Source organism: Microcaecilia unicolor, chromosome 1 (genome assembly GCF_901765095.1).
Source record: "Microcaecilia unicolor chromosome 1, aMicUni1.1, whole genome shotgun sequence".
Taxonomy (NCBI): Eukaryota; Metazoa; Chordata; class Amphibia; order Gymnophiona; family Siphonopidae; genus Microcaecilia; species Microcaecilia unicolor.
In genome coordinates this window covers 98275128-98299023 of record NC_044031.1, presented here as the reverse complement: position 1 = coordinate 98299023, position 23896 = coordinate 98275128, and positions in this window count along the sequence as shown.

Sequence of the window (23896 nt, the reverse complement as noted above, 5' to 3'; positions counted from 1 at the left end):
TTTTTATCATTATAGCTTCCTACGGCAACATTGCTTGATCTTGCCATTTGTCATCCAGCTCTGAGGATTGCGGGTACATATGAGAGAGAGAGAGAGAGAGAGTGGTAAATGAAAAATGCAGTTTGTTTTATTGTTGAAGTAATTCAGTGCTGTTCAGGTTCTGCCTTTTAGCGCTAGTGTTTTTCATGCAGGCTAGCTCACATAATTACTCCAATCCCGAGCTATCACTCCTCACATCATCTACCCCTTGGGAAGAAAACTGACACAGAGCAGGGAAAGAATGAGAAGGCTGGAGAGAAGAAAGGAAATTAAAGCACATTTTTTTTACCTCGCTGAAATGGGATATGCTGCTGGATCAATGTCCGGGGCTATGCTGAGAAGCACTCAGGTGTGGGGCTATATGCAGCCCCCAGTACTCGGGAGTAAATATATTAGATAAGAGAATAATAAAGCAGAGAAACAGGTGACTCCCTCAGCTTAAATGTGCAGGGTTACATAAATGGAGCGCTCAGCCTAGTCATATATAAAGGTATTTATTTTAGGACCTGGATTGCTTATATTTATGGATATCGTTTCCGCATGATTATGGAGTGGCCTAGTGGTTAGGGTGGTGGACCTTGGTCCTGGAGAACTGAGTTCGATTCTCACTTCAGGCACAGGCAGCTCCTTATGACTCTGGGCAAGTCACTTAACCCTCCATTGCCCCATGTAAGCCGCATTGAGACTGCCATGAGTGGGAAAGCGCTAGGTACAAATGTAACAAAAAAAATGTTTTTACCTGTGTTATACACAAGGTTTATGTACTTATACTTTTGAACTTTTATTGCTCTAATCTATGTGTCTTATTATTCAGACTAGTTTTGATTTCATTGTTTATATAAGTTATTTTATGTGTTTTATTATTTTAGCCCCTGACGCAGCCCTGCTGGGCGAAACACGGCCTGTGTCGGGCAATATTCTTGTATGCAATACCACTAATAAAGTCTATATATATATCTACTACTGATCTGCTTTTGTGTTTTCCACCTTGGAGTTTGCGGATCATTTGCCTTGCTGTTTCTTGAAAGCTAAACAGGAAAGCAATGACACACTAAAGCAAAGCAAGCTTAAGCAGAGATGCACTTGGGATCCTGTTTGAAATAGTTCACTCCACAATGGTTTCAAGTCCCTTGACACCTCCAAGACAAATGATGTAAGCTGGGCTGTGCTAACAGGGTCAGTTATAGAGCAAGTGAATGCTGTGACTAATGCACGATGCTTGTGTTTTTATCCGTTTTCACATCAATCATTGTGTAATGAAAATCCTCAGGGGCTGTCTGACCATGATACAAAATTCTTTACATGGTAAGCTTCTGTTACACGCTGTGCCTACATGTGCATTCCTTACAGCAGGCTAGCACGTTGAAGATACTTGACAATAAATATATGTACTGTACAAATACTCAGAGTTAACAATGTAAATCCACTGGATTGACTTTTGTAGCCCATGGCAGTCAGCGGTTTTTTTTATACCTGGATATTCAGCACCAGACTATATCTGGGTATAAAGTGGCTGCCAGTACTTATCCAGGTACCAGTGATATTTAGATCAGTACTGGGATGAAATTAATGGACTATCACCACTAACTGTCTAACTCCTGGCCAGTGCCGTAGCGAGGGCAGCTGACACCCGGGGTGGGTCATCGCTGCAAACCCCCCCCCCTCCGGAGGGGGGACTTACGAGGGAAGGCGATGAGGGAAAGCGGCGAAGGATGGGCGGGAGGGCCGAACCGCCCCGAGTGCATGTCGCTGGGAGCTGCGTCAGCTCAGCTGGTTCCCTGCTCTCTTTGCCCCGGAACAGGAAGTAATCTGTTCCGGGACAGAGAGAGCAGGGGGAACCAGCGGAGCCGACACCCCCCCCCCCAGCGGCGTGCACCCCCCTTCCTATGCCACTGCTCCTGGCTTCAGCTAGGCTCTGCCCCAGACCATCCCAGAACTACCCGGACAGTGCCAAGGTGGTCTATCTGGATATTCAGCTGCTTTATTCGGATATTGCTGCTGAAAATACAGGTATGGGCCCAGTGAGCAGAACTTACCAAGGTAGAAGTCATTCCTATCTGGATATGTCCCTCTGAATATCAACCCCTAAGTTGTTTTTCTTTTTTAAATACCTGAAGGAGTGGAGGCTGAAGTGACTTGTCCAAAGTAGTGTTTGTGGGAGAAGCAGGATTTGAACCCTGGCCATCCTGGTTCACAGGCTACTCCTTTAAGCAGTAGACTACTGTTAACTGTCAAATAGCTTTAGCAGGCAAGTGAAGAGAGCATTATGTACTTGGGAGACCCGCTAAAAGTCAAACTTTTGTACAGGGCAGAGCTTTTAAAATTATTACAGTTGTATCAGTTGAAGTATAGGCAAACTGGAGGAAACATGGAAAATCTGTTGTAGAGAAGGAATTTTGTAGCCATTCTACTGACAGGCCAGAAAGATTAATAGTGAGCGTGTATAATCTGGAATGATAGGAAGTTGCAGCTGCTTTGCCTCACTACCGCCAACTAAATATACCATAGTTAGTTCATTGAGCTTGATTCGCCCCGAGGTTCAATTGTCCTTTTGGTCAATGATGGCCATAAAGCAGAATTTTCCAAATCTCCTGTTATAAATGATGTTTCAAGCACCACCATTCAGTGTGGAGGTTGAAATCTTCCAAAAGATAACTTGAAACTGCTTGAACAAGACACATCCAAACACAAACCAAAATGTTTTTTTTCCCCAGCATTAGATTGTAAGCCGCCTAGATGGTTTGCTGTGTAGGGCAGGATAGGAAATCACCAATAAACTTGAAACTTGATTGAAATCGAGCCTATAAGCTCCATTTTAAGGCTCAATTCCACACCTGTTGCCATCTGCAAATGGCGATTCACTGCCCGTCCTGAGTCCTGTACTCCTGCCAATTTCAGGCAGTCTCCTTTTGGAGCAAAAGAGGAGTTCTTTGTTTTGTGTCCCTTTTTTTTGGCACTCAGCAATTCACACACTTTTTTCTTTTATGCTAAGCCATGGTACTGCAAGGAAAATAAAACTAAAAGTTTGAAAAAGTTACTTTCATTTGATTACACACTTCATTACAAACATTCGAAGTGAGCTTATTTTTGTTTAATTTTTCTGTCTTCTAAAATTTCCCCACTTGGTCTCCTGATGTGGGCTAGTGTAGTACGCAGAACTTGAAGATATGGGGATTTTTTTTCCTTTAAATTGATTGAGACTGTGTGGAAAAGTATACAAAGGCAATTAAAAAAACATTCGAAGTGAGGTGCAATTTAAAAAAAAAAAAAAACAGAAACAAATCTCATCCTTTTCATTTGGTTTTAAACAATACTCCTAACTCAGCCATTCCTCCCTCCCACTAAATCTCCAATTAAAAAAGCCCTGTTTGCTTGCCATTTCTCACCACTTTGAAGCAGCCGTGCAATTGCCTTCTCCCTGAGCATCTCTGCACAATATTTATTTAGCTCTCCTCCCCATTCCTGTTTCTTCCTCTCCTCATTCATGCGTCTTGCTCACACTCAGAAGTGCACACCACCAGGACCTACCCACAAAGACACTCAAGCTGCAGCACGTGTACCAGGCACATGTGCACGCACAAGCACACACACACACATTTATATATACACACAATTATACATATAAAAAAAATCACAAAGAACGGCAAACAAAAAGCCAAATGTTATTTGTTGACTTAAACTAGTCCTGTACAGCAATTTCGTGTAGGTTTATCTCTGCCTGAGTGTTGGATGGGGTACAGCTCCCACTCCTCAGGAAGTTTCAGCACCTGGATGGGCTGTGACCTGGATTGGCCACTGTTGGAAACAGGATGCTGGGCTTGACAGATCTTTGGTCTGTCCCAGTATGGCAATTCTTTTATTCTTATGTTCATTGGTCACAGGAATGCTTCCTTCTCCCTGCTCCCAAAGGATGGCTGAAAAAGAAAAAAAATCATAGTGGTTCAGAAACAAATCAGCCAGCTACATGTAAAAAGCAGGAAAGAAGGCAGGCTATAAAACTTCGTCTCCAGTAGGGGTCATGACTTTCTCTCCAGAGTAAATCCAAGTTTCAAGTTTAGCTTTTTTTAATATAACAAATTAAAGATAATCCATCAAAGCGGTATGGAATAGAACCCAAACTCTGAACAGATGTAGAGCCAGTGAACTACAATTCAGATAGGAAAGGGAGAAAAAGATGTCATATCTACACATACCAGTGCATCAACCGCTGCATCCCGTAGTTCTAGCCTAGGTAAATCAAGGGCATGGCATTAACCAAATGCTTTTTGGAAAACATTAGTCTTCAGAGACTTTTAACTTCTGAAAAGAGGTTTCCAGATGCAGAAATTATTCCACAACACTGGACCAGTGATATAAAACAGCTTCTCAGAAGCTATCTAAAAAGCTGTGACAAAATAATGGGACAACTAACAGATTCTGATGTGATTATTGAAGAGATCATGATTTAGAATATGGGATCGGATAGCAGGTCAAAGTGGTTGCCTCAAGTAGGGAATTTTATGTACTAATATCAGAATTTTGAATACTATTTATAATAAACTTTTCGATATAATGATTTCTTTAGCTAAGCTAACTCTAAGCTTAATGTGTTCAAATGCTGGAGTTAAGAATAAGCCATACTGGGTCAGACTTATGGTCCATCTAGCCCAGTATCCTACTTCCAACAGTGGTCACAAGTACCTGGCAGAAACCCAAACAGCAAGATTCATGCTACTGATCCCAGGGACAAGCAGTGGCTTTCCCCATGTCCATCTTAATAGCAGGCTATGGACTTTTCTACCAAGAACTTCTCCAAATCTTTTTTAAACCCAGATATACTAACCGCTGATACCACATCCTCTGGCACCGACTTCCAGAGCTTAACTGTTCATTGAGTGAAAAAATATTTCCTCATGTTCATTTTAAATAGAGCAACATGGAACTTTCTTGAGTGTCCTCTAGTCTTTGTACTTTTTGAAAGAGTAAAAAATTGATTTACATTTACCCGTTCTACACCACTCAGTATTTTGTAGACCTCTATCACATCCCCCTCAGCCGTCTCTTTTCCAAGCTGAAGAGTCCTAACCTCTAAAGCCTTTCCTCATATAAGAGGAGTTCCATCCCCTTAATCATGTTGGTCGTCCTCCTTTGAACCTTTTCTAATTCTGCCATTTTTTTTGAGATATGGCAACCAGACTTGAATGCAATACTCAAGGTGATGTCACACCATGGAGCGTTACAGAGGCATTATTACTACTACTACTACTACTTAGCATTTCTATAGCGCTGCCAGGGTTACGCAGCGCTGTACAAGTTTAACATGGGGAAGGATAGTCCCTGCTCAAGAGAGCTTACAATCTAATATTCCTGGTCTTATTTTGCATCCCTTTCCGAATAATTCCTAGCATTCTGTTTGCTTTTTTTGGCCTCTGTCACACACTGAGCAGAAGATGTCAGCATATTGTCCACGATAACACCTAGATCTATTTCTTGGGTGCTGACTTCTAGGGTGGAACCTAGCATCAAATAACTACAATTTGAATTATGCTTCTCAATATGCATCACTTTGCACTTGCCCACATTAAATCTCATCTGTCATTTGGATGCACAGTCTTCACTTTCTGAAGTCTTCCTGAAATTTTTCACAATCCGGATGCATTGTAACAACTTTAAATAGTTTTGTGTCGTCTGCAAATTTAGGGCCCTGTTTACTAAGCCGCGTTATAGGCATGTTAGCATCTTTAATGCACGTTAAACATGTTCATGCGTTAACCGTGTAGGCACCTACAATATCCCTATAGGTGCCTACATGGTTAACGTGCGTGCTAATTGTAGGCGCATTAAAAATGCTCACGCGCCTTAGTAAACAGGACCCTTAGTCACCTCACTTGTTGTTTCCATTTCCAGATCATTAATAAATATGTTAAATAGCACCAATCACAGTACTGATCCCTGGGGAACTCCACTATTCCTCCTTCTCCACTGAAAGAATTGGCCATTTAACCCTACCCTCTGTTTAGTCTTTGAAACTGTAATGGAGGAAACTTCCTCAAAATTTTCCCATATTCTATCTGCAGGAATATCATTTCTTTGATACTGTGGAACTATCCCTATCAAATTATCTAAATTAACCTTCACAAAAGAATCCCTAATTTTATTCACCTTATCCTGAAAATATTGGGCCAGATCCTCAACACTTGGGCTGTAACCCTTCAGGAGGTGCAAGTACTGAGTTTACATTTGTTAGATTTTTTAAAAAAATTTAAAAGGGCTTTTGAGGAGTTACCAGAGTTTATTTCTTGGCTAAAGACCTTTTTTGCCTCAACTACTTGACTCTTATATATCTTAATTTCTGTTCTCCAATCCCCTCTCCGCAGTCATTATGAAAATGACAAACACTTCACATTGTGGTCTTGATTTCATGAGTGTAGTAAGAATATTGAGCCTAATATCCTATGACTAATATCTAGGACTGGCATAAGGTTAGTCAGGAAATATTAGATGATCTGGCTTGTTATAAGTTCAAAACTAAAATAATCTGGAAATCAGATAAATGGTTTGCTGCATTATTAGAATTAAATTGCAAATGCAGGAGGTTAGAATGTTTATGGCTTAAAAATTCCTATATTATTAATAAACATAATTGGAGATTAGCAAACAAGGAATATAAGATCACACTCAAAACGAAGAGAAAGAAATACTATTCAATTTGATCAATGGTAAATCATTTGATATTAAGTCATTATTTAAAATACTTTCTGATTTGACTAATGCTGAATTACGTTTAATGTCATCTCAAGACAAGAGTCTATCAGCTGTACAATTAACTGAGAACGTTCATAATAAAGTTTCATCCATTAGGGATCAATTTGGTAATAATAATTCTGACTGGGAATTTTTTTTTTTTTGTACTCCCACATCTCAGATTCCTGTAGATAAAATCTGGATGAAGTTTTCTCCAACAACCTGGTCTACTGTTAATTCTTTTTATACAAAATATGTTACTTCTTACTGTGTTCTGGATACTTGTCCTCCATATGTTTTGAAGACAGATTCTTGTCATTTTAAAGGTATACTCTTGTTGATTGCAATCACAGTTATGAAAAACTGTAAAGAGTCAAGACCTTCTATTTCTAATTATAGGCCAATAGTTTCCATCCCTTTTTTTGTTGTTGAGCTTTTAGAAGGTTTAGTGGCTCTACACTTTAAGAACATAAGAATAGCCATATTGGGTCAGACCAATGGTCTATCTATCCCAGTAGCCTGTTTCCAACAGTGGCCAATCCAGGTCACAAGTACCTGGCAGAAACCTGAATTAGTAGCAAGATTCCATGCTACCAATTCCAGGACAAGCGTTAGCTTCCCCATGTCTGTGTCAATAGTAGACTATAGACATTTCCTCCAGGAACTTGTCCAAACCTTTTTTTAAACCCAGATAAGCTAACTGCTGTTATGTCCTCCAGCAAAGAGTTCCAGAGCTTAACTATTCTTTGAGTGAAAAGATATTTCCTCCTATTTGTTTTAAAAGTATTTCCATGTAACTTTGAGTGTCCCCCTAGTCTCTGTACTTTTTGAAATAGTAAAAAATTGATTCACTTCTACTCGTTCTACACCACTACAAGATTTTGTAGACCTCAATCATATCTCCCCTCAGCCATCTCTTTTCCAAGCTGAAGAACCCTAACCTCTTTAGCCTTTCCTTGCACAAGAAAAGTTCCATCCATAGGCGCCCGGTATAAGAGGCTTGGAGAGGCTAAGCCTCCCCCCTGCTGCAGCAGGATGGATCAGCTGTGGAGTCCAGCTGCTCTGAGGGGTTTAAGTTGTTGATTTACCTCCATCCTCACAGCAGGAGCTGCAGTGAAAGCCCTCTAGCCTTGTAGAAATTGGTTTATGGTTTGTTTACCTTACTGCTGGGAAAGCAGGGGGGGTTGGCTGGAGGTGTCCTGGGTTGCCAGGGAGATATTTAACAAGGATAACTTCCTGACCTGCACTGAGGACAGATAGCAGCAGAATCGGACACGGGCCAGCATGATCCGAAAAAGTCACCAGACAACAAAGGTAGAAAAGATCATTTTATTTTCATTATAGTATTTGGAATATGTCCACTTTGAGAATCAGGTGCTCAACATTAAAAGTTTATATTTATTTACTTATTTATGGCATTTTATCCCACATTAAACATGAATTAGGGTGTTTTGAGGCTCCTCATGAGAATTGTGATGATATGATCCCTTGTTTCATATTGTTGACGGTCTGCATTTTCGGTATAGATGGCATATTGGTGTATTAGGTTCTGCCCAGTGTAATATTTAGGTTCTGAGTGTGTTTTTGCACAAAGTTATGCATAGTGTTTTGCAGTTGAGCGATTGTGGTTAGAATATGCTTTGAGCAACCACTTTATTCTTTGACATATGATACATATCTAAATTTAATAAAAGGTATTAATTGTGACTTTTATTTTTATTTATTTATTTTTTCTGCATGTTATCAGACAATTATGGATTTAAGCTCCACCCCTGGCCCCATCCCTAACCCCGCCCCCTTTAGCTTCCCCAAACAGTGGGCCACCGACCGCCTATGGTTCCATCCTTTTTATCATTTTGGTCTCTCTTCTTTGAACCTTTTCTGATATCCTTTTTGAGATACAGCAACCAGAACTGAATACAGTACTCAGGATGAAGTCACACCATGCAGTGATACAGAGGCATTATAGTATTCTTGGACTTCATAAATTACTCCCAGGTACATAGCTCCCTTACCTTGTGTGCTAAGCCCCCCAACCCCCCCCTCCCCCCAAAAACCCACTACCCACAACTGTACACCACTACCATAGCCCTTAAGGGTGAAGGGGGGCACCTAGATGTGGGTACAGTGGGTTTCTGGTGGGTTTTGGAGGGCTCACATTGACCACCACAAGTGTAACAGGTAGGAGGGGATGGGTCTGGGTCCACCTGCCTGAAATGCACGGCACACACTAAAACTACTTCAGGGACCTGCATACTGCTGTGATGCACCTGAGTATGACATTTGAGGCTGGCATAAAGACTGGCACAAAAGATTTTTAAAGATATTTTTTGAGGGTAGGAGGGGGTTAGTGACCACTGGGGGAGAAAGGGGAGGTCATCCCCGATTCTCTCCGGTGGTCATCCGGTCAGTGCGGGCATCTTTTTGTGCTTTGGTCGTAAGAAAAACAGGACCAGGTAAAGTCGTCCAAGTGCTCGTTAGGGACACCCTTTTTTTCCATTATGGCTTGAGGACATCCATGTGTTAGGCATGCCCAAGTCCCGCCTTCGCTATGCCTCCAACACTCCTCCGTGAACTTTGGTTGTCCCTGCAACGGAAAGCAGTTGGGGACGCCCAAATTTGGCTTTCAATTATACCAATTTCGATGACCCTGTGAGAAGGACACCCATCTTCCGATTTGTGTCGAAAGATGGACATCCTTCTCTTTTGAAAATGAGCCTGTTTGTCTCCTGATGTTACTTCTGTGTTCAATCATTCTCGTCTTGATTTTTCTGGTGGTTTTGCCTACATAGATGAGTTCACAGGGGCAAATAATGAGATAAACAACACCCTCCGTATTACAGTTGGAAGAATGTCTAAGGGGATATCCCTTTCCCGTCCTTGGTTGAATAAACAAAGAAATGGTCAATGCAGATCGACATGCAGAGCATGAGCCACAAGGTTGGTGTCCAGTAAATGATGGTGTCATGGATGGTCTGACAGGGAGTGCTGATGGTGCCAGAATCTCCTTGATATTCCTACTACATGTGTGAGCCACAGTAAGCCATTTATTCTGGAAACAATGATGACCCTCCTGGATGTGCCAGTGCTTGCATAGGATCGTCTTAATATCATTAGAATAGTTGGAAAATTTCATACTGATTCGATATCTGGTTTCCTTTGTTCTTCATGTCCAATGAGTAATTCGTCCCTATCTGCAACCATAACTTTCCTGATACCCTTTGAGATGCAATCTTCTGGGTAACCCCTGTCGCAAAATCTCTTTGCCATGGGTACCACTTGGTGTCAACGCATTGTCTCCTATCCCATGACTCTCTAATTTTCTCAAATGTTTCTCATAAGGAACTTTGTCAAAAGCTTTCTGAAAATCTAGATACACTACATCAACCGGTTCAGCTTTATTGACATGTTTATTCATGCCTGCAAAGATTATTTGAACCAACATGATATTCTGCATTCTTCTCAGTCTGGTTTCAGGTCATCTGTTTATTGCTAGATAATGCTTGTCAATTATTGTGTGGCCCTTTTACTTAGCCGCAAAGGCACCTACTTGTGCCCAATGCATGCCAATTCAGAGTTACCACCCAGCTACTGCATGGCCCGTGCGGTAATTTAATTTTTTATTCGCATCCGCTACATGCACCAGAAAATCTGGTGGTAACTCTAACTTGACACGTGTAGGCAATTACCGCACGGTTAATGCGAGAGATCTTACCACTAAGTTGATGGCTGGCAGTAAGGTCTCAGACCCAAAATGGATGCGTGCCAATTTTAATTTTGCCGCATGTCCATTTTCAGCATAAATTTTAAAAAGGCATTTTTTGCAGGCATGCTGAAAATGGATCTGCGCATGCCCAAAACTCATGCCTACACTACCACAGGCATGTTATAGAGTATACACATAAATGTACACACAAACTGAAAGGAGCATATGTAACATGTGAGCCTAAACTTGTATAGGTCTGGAGGCTTTTTTAACTAGTAAAAACATGCACATACTTTTCTGTATATTATGCATAGCAGCAACATGATCTGTACATAAGTATTGCCAAATTGGGACAGACCAAAGGTCCATCAAGTCCAAAAAAGTACAATAGATTTTATGCTGCTTATCCCAGAAATAAGCAGTGGATGGGGGAGTTAGAATATATTGCACTAAATGAAAAATTAGATATAATAGGCATCTCTGAGACCTGGTGGAAGGAGGATAACCAGTGGGACACTGTCATACCGGGGTACAAATTATATCGTAGTGATAGGGTGAATCGGATTGGTGGAGGGGTAGCATTGTATATTAACGAGAGCCTTGAATCAAATAGATTGAAAATTCTGCAGGAAGCAAAACACTCCTTGGAATCACTGTGGATTGAAATTCCATGTGCAAAGGGGAAAAGGATAGTGATAGGAGTGTACTACCGTCCGCCTGGCCAGGACGAACAGACGGATGCGGAAATGTTAAAGGAAATCAGGGACGCAAACAAACTGGGCAACACAATAATAATGGGGGATTTCAATTACCCGCATATAGACTGGGGTAATGTAACATCTGTACACGCAAGGGACATAAGATTTCTTGATGAAATCAAGGACAGCTTCATGGAACAGCTAGTTCAGGAGCCGACAAGAGAAGGAAAAATACTAGACTTAGTCCTTAGTGGTGCTCATGATCTAGTGCAGGGGGTAACGATACGAGGGCCGCTTGATAACAGTGATCATAATATGATCGGTTTTGATATTGGCATTGAAGGAAGTGAAACTAGGAAATCAAGTACGCTAGCGTTTAACTATAGAAAGGGTGATTACGACAAAATGAGAAAAATGGTGAAAAAAAGACTGAAAGGAGCAGCTCGCAGAGTAAAAAACTTGCATCAGGCATGGATGCTGTTTAAAAACACCATCCTGGAGGTTCAGGACAAATATATTCCACGTATTAGAAAAAAGGGAAAAAAGACTAAACGTCAGCCGGCGTGGCTAAACAGTAAGATAAAGGAAATCATTAGAGCCAAAAAACAATCCTTCAGAAAGTGGAGAAGAGAACCAACTGAAAGTAACAGGATAGATCATAAGGAATGCCAAGCCAAATGCAAAGCGGAGATAAGGAGGGCAAAAAAGGACTTTGAGAAGAAATTAGCGTTGGAAGCAAAAATACATAGTAAAAACTTTTTTAGATACATTAAAAGCAGGAAACCGGCCAAAGAGTCGGTTGGGCCGCTGGACGAAAATGGTGTTAAAGGGGCGATCAAGGAGGACAAAGCCGTAGCGGAGAAATTAAATGAATTCTTTGCTTCGGTCTTCACCGAGGAGGATTTGGGGGGGACACCGGTGCCGGAAAGAATATTTGAAGCGGGGGAGTCGGAGAAACTAAACAAATTCTCTGTAACCTTGGAGGATGTAATGGGTCAGTTCAGCAAGCTGAAGAGTAGTAAATCACCGGGACCTGATGGTATTCATCCCAGAGTATTAATAGAACTAAAAAATGAACTTGCGGAGCTACTGTTAGAAATATGCAATCTGTCCCTAAAATCGAGTGTAATACCGGAAGACTGGAGGGTAGCCAATGTTACTCCGATTTTTAAGAAAGGTTCCAGAGGAGATCCGGGAAATTATAGACCGGTGAGTCTGACGTCGGTGCCGGGCAAGATGGTGGAGGCTATTATTAAGAATAAAATTGCAGAGCATATACAAAAACATGGACTGATGAGACAAAGTCAGCACGGATTTAGTGAAGGGAAGTCTTGCCTCACCAATCTAATGCATTTTTTTGAGGGGGTAAGCAAACATGTGGACAATGGGGAGCCGGTTGATATTGTATATCTGGATTTTCAGAAGGCGTTTGACAAAGTGCCGCACGAAAGACTCCTGAAGAAATTGCAGAGTCATGGAATCGGAGGTAGGGTATTATTATGGATTAAGAACTGGTTGAAAGATAGGAAGCAGAGAGTAGGATTGCGTGGCCAGTATTCTCAGTGGAGGAGGGTAGTTAGTGGGGTCCCGCAGGGGTCTGTGCTGGGTCCGTTGCTTTTTAATGTATTTATAAATGACCTAGAGATGGGAATAACTAGTGAGGTAATTAAATTCGCCGATGACACAAAATTATTCAGGGTCGTCAAGTCGCAGGAGGAATGTGAACGATTACAGGAGGACCTTGCGAGACTGGGAGAATGGGCGTGCAAGTGGCAGATGAAGTTCAATGTTGACAAGTGCAAAGTGATGCATGTGGGTAAGAGGAACCCGAATTATAGCTACGTCTTGCAAGGTTCCGCGTTAGGAGTTACGGATCAAGAAAGGGATCTGGGTGTCGTCGTCGATGATACGCTGAAACCTTCTGCTCAGTGTGCTGCTGCGGCTAGGAAAGCGAATAGAATGTTGGGTGTTATTAAGAAGGGTATGGAGTCCAGGTGTGCGGATGTTATAATGCCGTTGTATCGCTCCATGGTGCGACCGCACCTGGAGTATTGTGTTCAGTACTGGTCTCCGTATCTCAAAAAAGATATAGTAGAATTGGAAAAGGTACAGCGAAGGGCGACGAAAATGATAGTGGGGATGGGACGACTTTCCTATGAAGAGAGGCTGAGAAGGCTAGGGCTTTTCAGCTTGGAGAAGAGACGGCTGAGGGGAGATATGATAGAAGTGTATAAAATAATGAGTGGAATGGATCGGGTGGATGTGAAGCGACTGTTCACGCTATCCAAAAATACTAGGACTAGAGGGCATGAGTTGAAGCTACAGTGTGGTAAATTTAAAACGAATCGGAGAAAATTTTTCTTCACCCAACGTGTAATTAGACTCTGGAATTCATTGCCGGAGAACGTGGTACGGGCGGTTAGCTTGACGGAGTTTAAAAAGGGGTTAGATAGATTCCTAAAGGACAAGTCCATAGACCGCTATTAAATGGACTGGAAAAATTCCTCATTTTTAGGTATAACTTGTCTGGAATGTTTTTACATTTGGGGAGCGTGCCAGGTGCCCTTGACCTGGATTGGCCACTGTCGGTGACAGGATGCTGGGCTAGATGGACCTTTGGTCTTTCCCAGTATGGCACTACTTATGTACTTATGTACTTATGATTTTCCCCAAGTCCATTTTAATAATGGTCTATCGACTATTCCTTTAGGAAGCCATCCAATCCTTTTTAAAACCCCGCTAAGCTAACCGCCTTTACCACATTCTCTGGCAATGAATTTCAGAGTTTAATTATACATTGAGTGAAGAAACATTTTCTCCAATTTGTTTTAAATTTACTACTTTGTAGCTTCATTACATGCCCGCTAGCCCTAGTATTTTTGGAAAGAGTAAACAGATGATTCACGTCTACCTGTTCCACTCCACTCATTATTTTATAGACCGCTATCATATCTCCCCTCAGACATCTTTTCTCTAAGCTGAAGAGCTCTAGCTGCTTCAGCCTTTTCTCATAGAGAAATCGTCCCACCCCTTTATCATTTTCATTGCCCTTCTCTGCACCTTTTCTGATTCCACTAAATCGTTTTTGAGATACGGTGACCAGAATTGAACACAATATTTGAGGTGTGGCTGCACCATGGACCAATACGAAGGGCATTATAACGTCCTCACTTTTGTTTTCCATTCCTTTCCTAATAATACCTAACATTCTATTTGCTTTCTTAGAATTCGCAGCACACTGAGCAGAAGGTTTCAACATATCAACAATGATGATGCCTAGATCCCTTTCTTGGTCGGTGACTGCTAACGTGGAACCTTGCATTACATAGCTATAATTCAGGTTCCTCTTTCCCACATGCATCACTTTGCGCTTTCTCACATTAAACGTCATCTGTTATAATATTGCCCTCATTGGGGGTGAATAAATGCAAAATGTACAATGCAAGACTTTTATTTCTGATATATAGACCATGATAATATTCTTTTTTTGTGTGTTCATGGGTTGGGGACAGTTGGCTTTATACTGGTGCTGTCAGCTATGGGCCAAGGCGTGTGCCTTGGCATCTGGATCTATGTTGCAAAATTTACAGAGACAGATCTCCAGAATCTGCAAAATGTATGGGTGTAAAAGAAAGCACTGACAAAAGTTGCTTTGGATGTGCTCTTGTATTACAGAGAAGAATTCTGTACAATGTAGATGACTGAGTTAGCGAAAATCTGAGTGTTCTTGATCTTACATATGTCTTTCAGTCTCTTGCAGGCACAGTACTTATGCAAGCAATCAAAATGTTTGAAATGAAAATTATAGCAAGGTATTCAAAAATAAAACAATTGTTCCAGCTGTTGCCTAATCATGCGCTACAGAAAAAAAAAGAGCACTCAGTCCAACAATTCTGAATGATGGTAACTTGGATTTATCTACAATAGTGATAACTGCATACATTTGCCTAATTCTAAAGGTGGCTGCTGTGACCTAGATTGGCCACTGTTGGAAACAGGATGCTGGGCTAGATGAACCTTTGGTCTGAAACAGTATGGCAATTCTTATCTCCTTATGTTAAGGCAGTTTTATTCTTGCTCTGACTTTAATGGAAGTCTCTGTGACTAATAACCATGCTTCTGGAATAATTGTCACAAACAAATTCAAGTGAAAGTACCCCATGGGATTTCCCTTCTCTATATTCGAAGTGACTACATTCTGTACATGAATATGTTTGTACAAAAATTGTTGTTCTGGGACACAGTTGATATATATATATACAGAGAGAGAGATACTAGTAATAAAGGCCCGTTTCTGACACAAATGAAACGGGCGCTAGCAAGGTTTTCCTCGGAGTGTGTATGTTTGAGAGAGTGTATGTGAGAGTGACTGTGTGTGTGACAGAGAGTGAATGTGCGAGTGTGTGTGTTAAGAGAGAGTGAGTCTTGGTGTGAGTGTGTCTGAGAGAGTGTGTGTGGGTGAGAATGAGAGTGTGTGCAAGTGCGTATGTGAGACACAGTGTGTGAGAGAGAGTGTGTGTTTCACACAGATACAGTGTGTGCGAGAGAGAGAGTGTGTGTGAGACACAGACTCTCTGTGAGACTGAGTGTATGAGACCAAGAGAGTGTGTGAGTGACTGTGTGACACATAGAGAGTGAATATGATACAGTGTGAGACATAGAGTGTGTGAGAGACAGTGTGTGAGAGTGAGAGAAAGACATTGTGAGAGAGAGAGTGTGTGTGTGTGACAGAGATACCCCCCCCCCTCTCTCTGGTGTCAGGCCCCCCTCCCTCCCTCTCTTTTGTGTCAGCCCCCCCCCCCCCTGTCTCTGGTGTCTGACTGTTACTGAGCAGGACGCTGAGCTCTGGCTGTGCTTCAAGGAACTGACCAATCCTATTTAATAGAATGCACCTCCAACATTCTGAAGCCGAGAAACCTCGTGTGGTTGGTCACCTCTGCTTGTGACGAACCCGGAAGTATGTGATGTCAATTCAGGAGATGGATACAGAGAGCAGGAATGCCTCAGCCATGCAGTCAGCTTCACAATGTTGGAGGTGTGTTTTATTATATAGGATACCCACACACATACACACATTCCTGTGCTTTTCAGTTGTACCACATCTTGATATTCTCATGTAAAAATGACTATTCCTGTTTTCCCTCCTTTTTATATGTGCACCATGGATCTATAATATTTATGGAAGATATAAAAATTTTGAAGCTGGGGGCTGAGAAGGAACTTTTCATAATCTGGAGGTGACTGGGAGCACTGCTTGGCTACTGGGAGAAGGAATCAGTGCTACTGCATTTGAGATTTAGAAGGATGAATATAGGGATATATTAATCAGGGAGAGGGGGGAGGTCTCTCCACTTTCAGCTGAAGTCCTTCCAGGCCCACAAGTTGAAAATATGTATTGCTGCTAACAGCAATAGATATTTTGCCTGAAACCATGTGCAATGAACCTTCACAAGTGGCACATCATGTTGATGATCTCATAAGATCAATGGGACATTTATTTACTTATTTACTGACTTACAGAAACTTGATATACTGCCTTAATGCACGTAGGTGCTGCTAAGTGGTTCACAAACTATTAAAAAGCAGGAGAAGGAATAAGAAAGGGTTAAGAAAACAAGAAAAGAATAAGAAGGAAAAATAAGAGAAGATAGAAAGAAAGAAAGAAAGAAAGAAAGAAAGGGAAAATAGAAGGAAACACAAACAAGAAATAGTGATTCCGAAGTGGCCAGTGGACATTGTATTGATGATGTGTATAGAGAGTCATCAGTATTTGCTAAAGGCGAGCTGAAATAGCCAGGTCTTAACTTGTTTTTTTTTCAGTTTGGAAAGGATACTCATAGGTAGGGATCTCCATAAATATGGTGCAAAGAAAAGGACCAATTGCCATGAGATTTTCAGATGGAGACATAATGAGGGTGGTAACATTAGGAGCACCATTTGGGAGAAGGATAGTGTTTGAGGAGGGTAAAGGACTATGAGAAGGTTGGAGAGGTAATGTGGAGTGTTAAAGGCTAATTCCTTGAAGAAAAGAGAAGATCTTAAACTTCAGACATGCTGAGACAGGAAGCCCATGCAACTCCTCTATTGGCAGTTAAGCATTATCAAAACGTTGCGCAATAAGTAGCAGTTTGATGGAAGTAGTTTGAATGAGTTGTAGATGTTTGAGAGGGGAAGACCAGAATAGAGAGTGTTGCAATAGTCTATATGGGATATCATTACTAAAGTCAGAGGAAAGGTACGAGTATGTTGCTTTGATAGCAGGGCCTTAACAGAGCAGATCCTGTGTATTGCAAAGAACGCTGAATGCACTATTGAATCGATTTGTGGATTAAAGGTGAGCTGTGAATCAAATTTAAAGCCAAGGATTTGGACAGTGTTTTAAAAGGTATGTGGTTTTCCTGGATGAGTGGTGGAGGTGCAGTGACAGCACATGGGATAGGAAAAGTTATAGCCTCACACATAGGAGCCGACTCTGTGTGTGCTGTGGGTGCTTGAGCACCCCCAATATTGAGAAAATTCCTTGTATGTGTCCAGGGAGGGGTTATTTCCACTGGGCTTAGCACCCCCAATAATTTTGAAAAGTTGGCTCTTATGGCCTCACATTTTGAGACATTAAGAAAGAGATGATAGACAAGTGCAAACTGTAAGAGTATCAGTGGAAGTAGGAGACGTGGAGGGGCATTTTGGACATTTTACTAAAAATGTCCAAAATTCAAGTGGGAGATATAGCCATTTTCAAAAATGAAAAACATCTTTTTTTTATGTCTATTTGCTAGATGTTTTATCTTTTTGGTCCATTAAAAAAAAAAAAAGCCAAGTGAAAAACAGCACAAAATCGAGCCATCGGGATGTAGGAGGAGCCAGCATTCTTGGTAGACTGGCCACACAGACATCCCAGGAGAGCAATCGGGCACTGCAGTAAATTTTAAATAAATACTGCCAGGTACACATCTCACTGTTGCTCCATTATCTTGTCTGCTGAGCCCCCCAAAACCCACTACCCCCAACTGTATAGAGGGCTCACATTTACAGGTAAGGGGAGGTATGGGCCTGAGTCTACCTATCTGCAGTGCACTGCGCCCACCACTAGACTACTCCAGGTACCTGCATTCTGCTCTATAACATCTGAGGCAGTGGATAGCAGGCTCTATGACATCTTCAGGCATTATGACCAATCCTAATAGAGCAGCAAGCAAGTTTAAGGAGGAGCCTAGCAGTCAGTACAGTGGACTTTGAACATCCACTTAACTCTTTTATTTCTGTACAAATGTGTGATCCCTCCTGGAACATAGAAATACCTACCATACTGAATTTATAAGACACCTGCAACCATGACTATTGTAGTGGTGTATCTTTAGATACAGTAGGTTTTTATCTGTTCTTGGAGGGCTCACAGCAGGGGCATAGCCAGACTTCAGTGGAAAAGGGCCGCTGCCCCTCCCCATCCCTTTCGACCCCCCCTCCTGCCACTGCCAACCCTCCCCCGCCACTGCCAGGTACCTTTCCTGGTGGGGGTCCCCAACCCCTGCCAGCCAACGTCCCCTTCAGCACCGGTCTCCGAGTCCGGCGTGTTCGCTGATCTGGATTCTGTTTCTGTGAGTCCCGACGAACGTTCAGGACGTCAGGACTCACAGAAACAGAATCCAGATCAGCAATGCGCCGGAGACCGGCGCTGAAGAGGACTTCAGCTGGCGGGGGTTGGGGACCCCCACCAGCAAAGGCACCTGACAGTGGCGGCGGGGAGGGTTGGCGGTGGCAGGAGGGGGGTTGAATGTGGCGGGGTGGGGCGGCAGGGATGGTGAAAGCAGGGGGGCCAGGGCTAAATCTGCGGGGGCCCATGCCCCCGTGGCCCCACATAGCTACGTCCCTGGCTCACAGTAACATGTAAAGGAATTAAGGTGGGATTTGTACTTGGGTCCTGTTGTTTAAAGTCCACTGCACTGACCACTGGTCTGTCCATCTGTTTGCAGGGACAACTGTGTGACATTTTTGTACCTGCTTTTTTGACGTTCATATTTTGGATGTTTCATTTTGTAAAATGATTATAAATTTTGGATGTTTTTAGCGCAAGAACATTCTCACATATTTTCAAACAGGAAATCCTGATGTTTTTCCTGTTCGAAAATGGCTGTGAGGTGGTCATTTATTTAGGATATTATAAGCAGGGCACCCCAAATCTGATTTGGACATTCTTTCAAAAATGCCACTCTACAATTTCTACTGCCACTGATTAATTAGCTCCAGACAAGGCGATTTGGGTAAGCAATGGGAGACCCAGACCTGGTTGGTTTCACCAGGATTTGTTAGTGTGGAAAGAGCAGGGGGATGTGGAAACAGCAGGGGAGAGAGACAGTGGGAAAGAAGGTGATAGAAAATGGGTAATCGTCACATTAGCATTCACTTTAATGTGATATGCAATCAGGGTTTCCGCAGAAGTTTACACCCTCCAACCCTTTCTGCATTGCTTGGCTAGGTAAAACAACATCAAACCCACAGTAAATGTGTGAAAATTTTCTACATTGACCCCTGAGAGAGAGAGAGAGTGTGAGAGAGAGAGAGCACGGGTTGTGATGGAGAAGTGAGCTTGGAGGAGAAGGAGATAGGTTCTGGGAGAGAGGAAGAACTGTGGGCAAAGGGAGAAGGAAGAAGAGATAAAAGAGATTTAGAGTAACTGTGTGGGACTGGAGAAAGGGGTTGAGAGGAAAGTGAGAGGAGAAGCCATAATGAAAAGAGTAAAAATGAATGTAAGAAAAGGGTGAGAACTGGCATGAGTGGTAAGACTAGAAGAAAGTAAGATGAGAAGGTAGAGAGAGAGACATTTGATAGACAAACACATGGAGAAAAAAAAAATTAAAGAAATGAGAAGATAGGAAAATAATTCTTGGTGGCTGTGAGCAAACCTGTGACAGTTTCAAAAGCAGCCCCGCCACCAAGACCCTGAAGCAGCAGTGCAAAATGCTGGCCACCGTCGGCTTGGGGTGAGGGAGTGGAGAAACCAGTTCCAGCATAAGATTCCCAAGTGCTGGTAACAGTCAGTGCTGAAACATAAGTGTTTATTTAGTACTATACTTCTTGAGTTTATTCTACAAATGCAGTTCTGTTTGGGATTACTTGGCTTTCTGGTGAGAAATTACTTATGAAGTTTGCGAAAAAGCACAAAAAAAATAGTTTAAACAAATATTAGGCCACATCAGTAAACATTTAATTATTGGAAGTTTTTTTCTGGCCAATAATGAACATAAGATTGTTGTGATCTGGTCTGCTCTGTTGGATTGCTGTAATCTAGGAGTTCTGTGAGGCCTTTTTCCTTCCAGAATATAAAGGGATTGTATTGTGTTTGTCCCTGGTTTCAAGCAGAACTACATCTGTATATAAGACATTTAATCTCTTACTGTTTTGCAGCCATTACTGACTGGATGATAGCAAATAATGTTAAATTAAATAGAAAACTACATTTCTACTGCTGGGGACCAAGCAGAATTTAAAATTTGGATTTAAAATTCAATATCAATGGTGATTTTACTCTCTAGAACGCTCAGTTAAGATTCTGGGTGTTCTGTTAGATGAGAATTTAAGTATGAAAATCAGGTTAATTCCTTAGCACGTAGCTATTTCCATACGATGAGAAAGTTGAGGAGTATTAAAAAATACCTGCCAGAAGATTTGTTTGGATTGGTGGTACAGTCACTTATTCTCAGTAGACTGGATTGTTGTAATATTGTCTATCTAGGTTTGTCAAAACAGATCCTAAAGAAATATGATCATGTTACTCCATTTTTTGTTAAGTTGTATTGGCTTCCAGTTGAAGCTAAGGTACTTTTTAAATTAGGGTGCTTATTATATAAGATTGTATCCCTTGATATATGCTTTCTTTAGTATGTTAAATATTATATTTAAAATATAATATTCGCAAACAATCTTTTTTCTCCTTCCCTAGCCCTTGGGGAATTATTTAAAGAAAATGTTTACTAGACTGTTTTCTTATCAAGCTGCTTCTCTATGGCTGGTTTTGTCATCTATTGTAAGTTGCCTAGTTATGACAATTTAAAGATGTTCTATAAATATGTAACAAGGAAGTAATTATAGTGAAACGTATATGGTCATGTGACTATTTACTGTTACATCCTAGATTTGTTTCATTAATCTAGTATCTTGGCTGTAACCCGCTATGAACTATTTTTTTGGTATGAGCAGGCTATAAATGAGCTAACTGTAACAAAGATTGGGAAATTATTGTTTAATTTAGTGAAGATTTCTGTGCTAGTTGGGCTAGCTCAAGGGTGGGAAGTAGCTGATGTTCGCACTTTTCTAACCCTATGGCCACCAGGATAAATTAATTATTTTATTAGAAGGACATGGGGGAGCAAGAAGGAGTTTTGGCAGTGTATGATGCCATGGTTTGAAAAAAATCTCTTTAAAATTGATTTTCTTTGGCAGCTCTGTAATGAGGAGGACCTATAATCAAATTTAAAATTAGAATAGAGAGGAACATCATTTCTCTTTTTCACAAAAATAAAACAATCTCCCTGTTACATCCCATGAGGGACAGTGGGGATGGACCAAGTGGGCTCATTATTGCCGAGAATCAGAAACGACCAAGTCTAGGGACGACCATCTCTAAAGACGACCAAATTTCAGGATTTGGATGTCCCTGACCATTTTTTTTTTGTTACATTTGTACCCTGCACTTTCCCACTCATGGCAGGCTCAATGCGGCTTACATATTGTATACAGGTACTTATTTGTACCTGGGGCAATGGAGGGTTAAGTGACTTGCCCAGAGTCACAAGGAGCTGCCTGTGCCTGAAGTGGGAATCGAACTCAGTTCCTCAGTTCCCCAGGACCAAAGTCCACCACCCTAACCACTAGGCCACTCCTCCATTATCGAAATGAAAGATGGACGTCCATCTTGTTTTGAAAATATGGGTTTCCCCGCCCCTGGATCGGGACGTTTTGTGAGGACGTCCATATCAAAACATGGACGTCCATTTCGAAAATGCCCCTCCACATGTTTAAATAATTGCAAAGTATTTTGAAACTATGTAAGAAGTCCTGTTTTTTTCCGGACATCGTGTAGAATGCTAGAGTAAGGTTGGCATTGGTGCGCCTATGTGCGCCTTCTTATGCCATGTAAATGGCAGGCATAGGTTGGCATACCTAGGTGCACAAACTGATGTGCATAATTTATAATATTCTAGAAACTACATATGTAACTTGAAGACACACCCAGAATCTACCTTTGCTCCTCCCACATGTAAGCCCCCTTGCAGTTAGATGCAATGGCACTTAGGTGTTACTTTACAGAATAGTGTCTGGTGCACAGAAACACCTGTCAATTAATGGTGCCTTTGACACACCTAATGTATACTAATGCATACTTCTTGGTGCCAATTTGTAGAACTGCCCCGAAAGTCTGTACGTAAAGTAATAAAGGATTAGGTAACTTGCCCAAGATCACAAGGAAGAGCACCAGGAGTTGAATCGGACTTCCTCTGTTGCCAACTGATGGTCTCGAGGCCTGGGGAGTGGGGGGGGGGGGGGCATATTCATATAGATATTTCAAATGTAATACATATTTATATGGTGTAATGCCTGATGCTGCGTGCGTCTGGTAGCGCTATACAAATGTTAATAATAATAATAATGTAAATCTTTTTACACTTAATGCATGTAGTTTCTCTCTGAAAATGTAATTGCAGTCCTGCATTAAGTTTCAAAATTGCCACCATACATTTATTTATTTATTTGTTACATTTGTATCCCACATTTTTCCATCTATTTGCGGGCTCAATGTGGCTTACATAGTACCGGAGAGGCTTTGAAGTCTCCGGTGAACAAATACAAGGTAATGTTGTGATATTGATTTTGGCTACATCGTTTCACATTTTTTAGATTTAAAATTGTGAATTCAACTCAGTGACAGACTTTAGGTTGCTCTTTAAATGTTCCACTCATCCTCATGGATGCCACCTGGATCACAGGCGCCAGTGATCCTCAGCTTTGAAAAATCATGGCATTACGTTTACACGAGTACCGATTTTTCTTTTTTAATTCCTTTTAGACATGCAAAGAAAACTGTGCACCTTACTTAGATGTCTATCTAGAATAAGATGCCCAAGTTAGAAACATAACTGAGGGTGTTGGAAGATGTATTGGATATCTATCATATTAACTGTCATCTTGCAAACATTTGAGAATATAGCCCCAAGGGTCCCAGAAAAGTGTGACATGCTGTTTCATCCCCTCCTTCCCACCCAGGCCTATATCAGCTGTCAGTGTTGAACAAGCTATATGGCTCTGACACTTCCAGTAGCACTCAATGTGTTACGTGTTTGTATGCACATGCCCTTCCAGCTGTTTGCACAAAATGTGACAAACTGTAGCCTGCAGTATCCTAACAACTACACTTATGTAACATAATTGCCTGTTATTAGTCTGATGTGGCATCAATTGAAATGCTAATTATATTTCATTTACTGTTTTTTAAACACACACACACACACATGCCACCAGGGATTCTCAGTTCATGATGGATTATAAAGTGAAAATGAAATGAGATTCACTATGCACACACATTATCTCTGTCAAGTATTTTTTTTAACTGTACACAGAAGATCTAAAACAATTATGAGCTAAGTGATGAACTGGAAACAGATCTAATAATAAGGTGAAGTTCAGAGCTGGAATAACAAACTAGCACACTTTGGCAACCACTTGTCCAAGAACCACT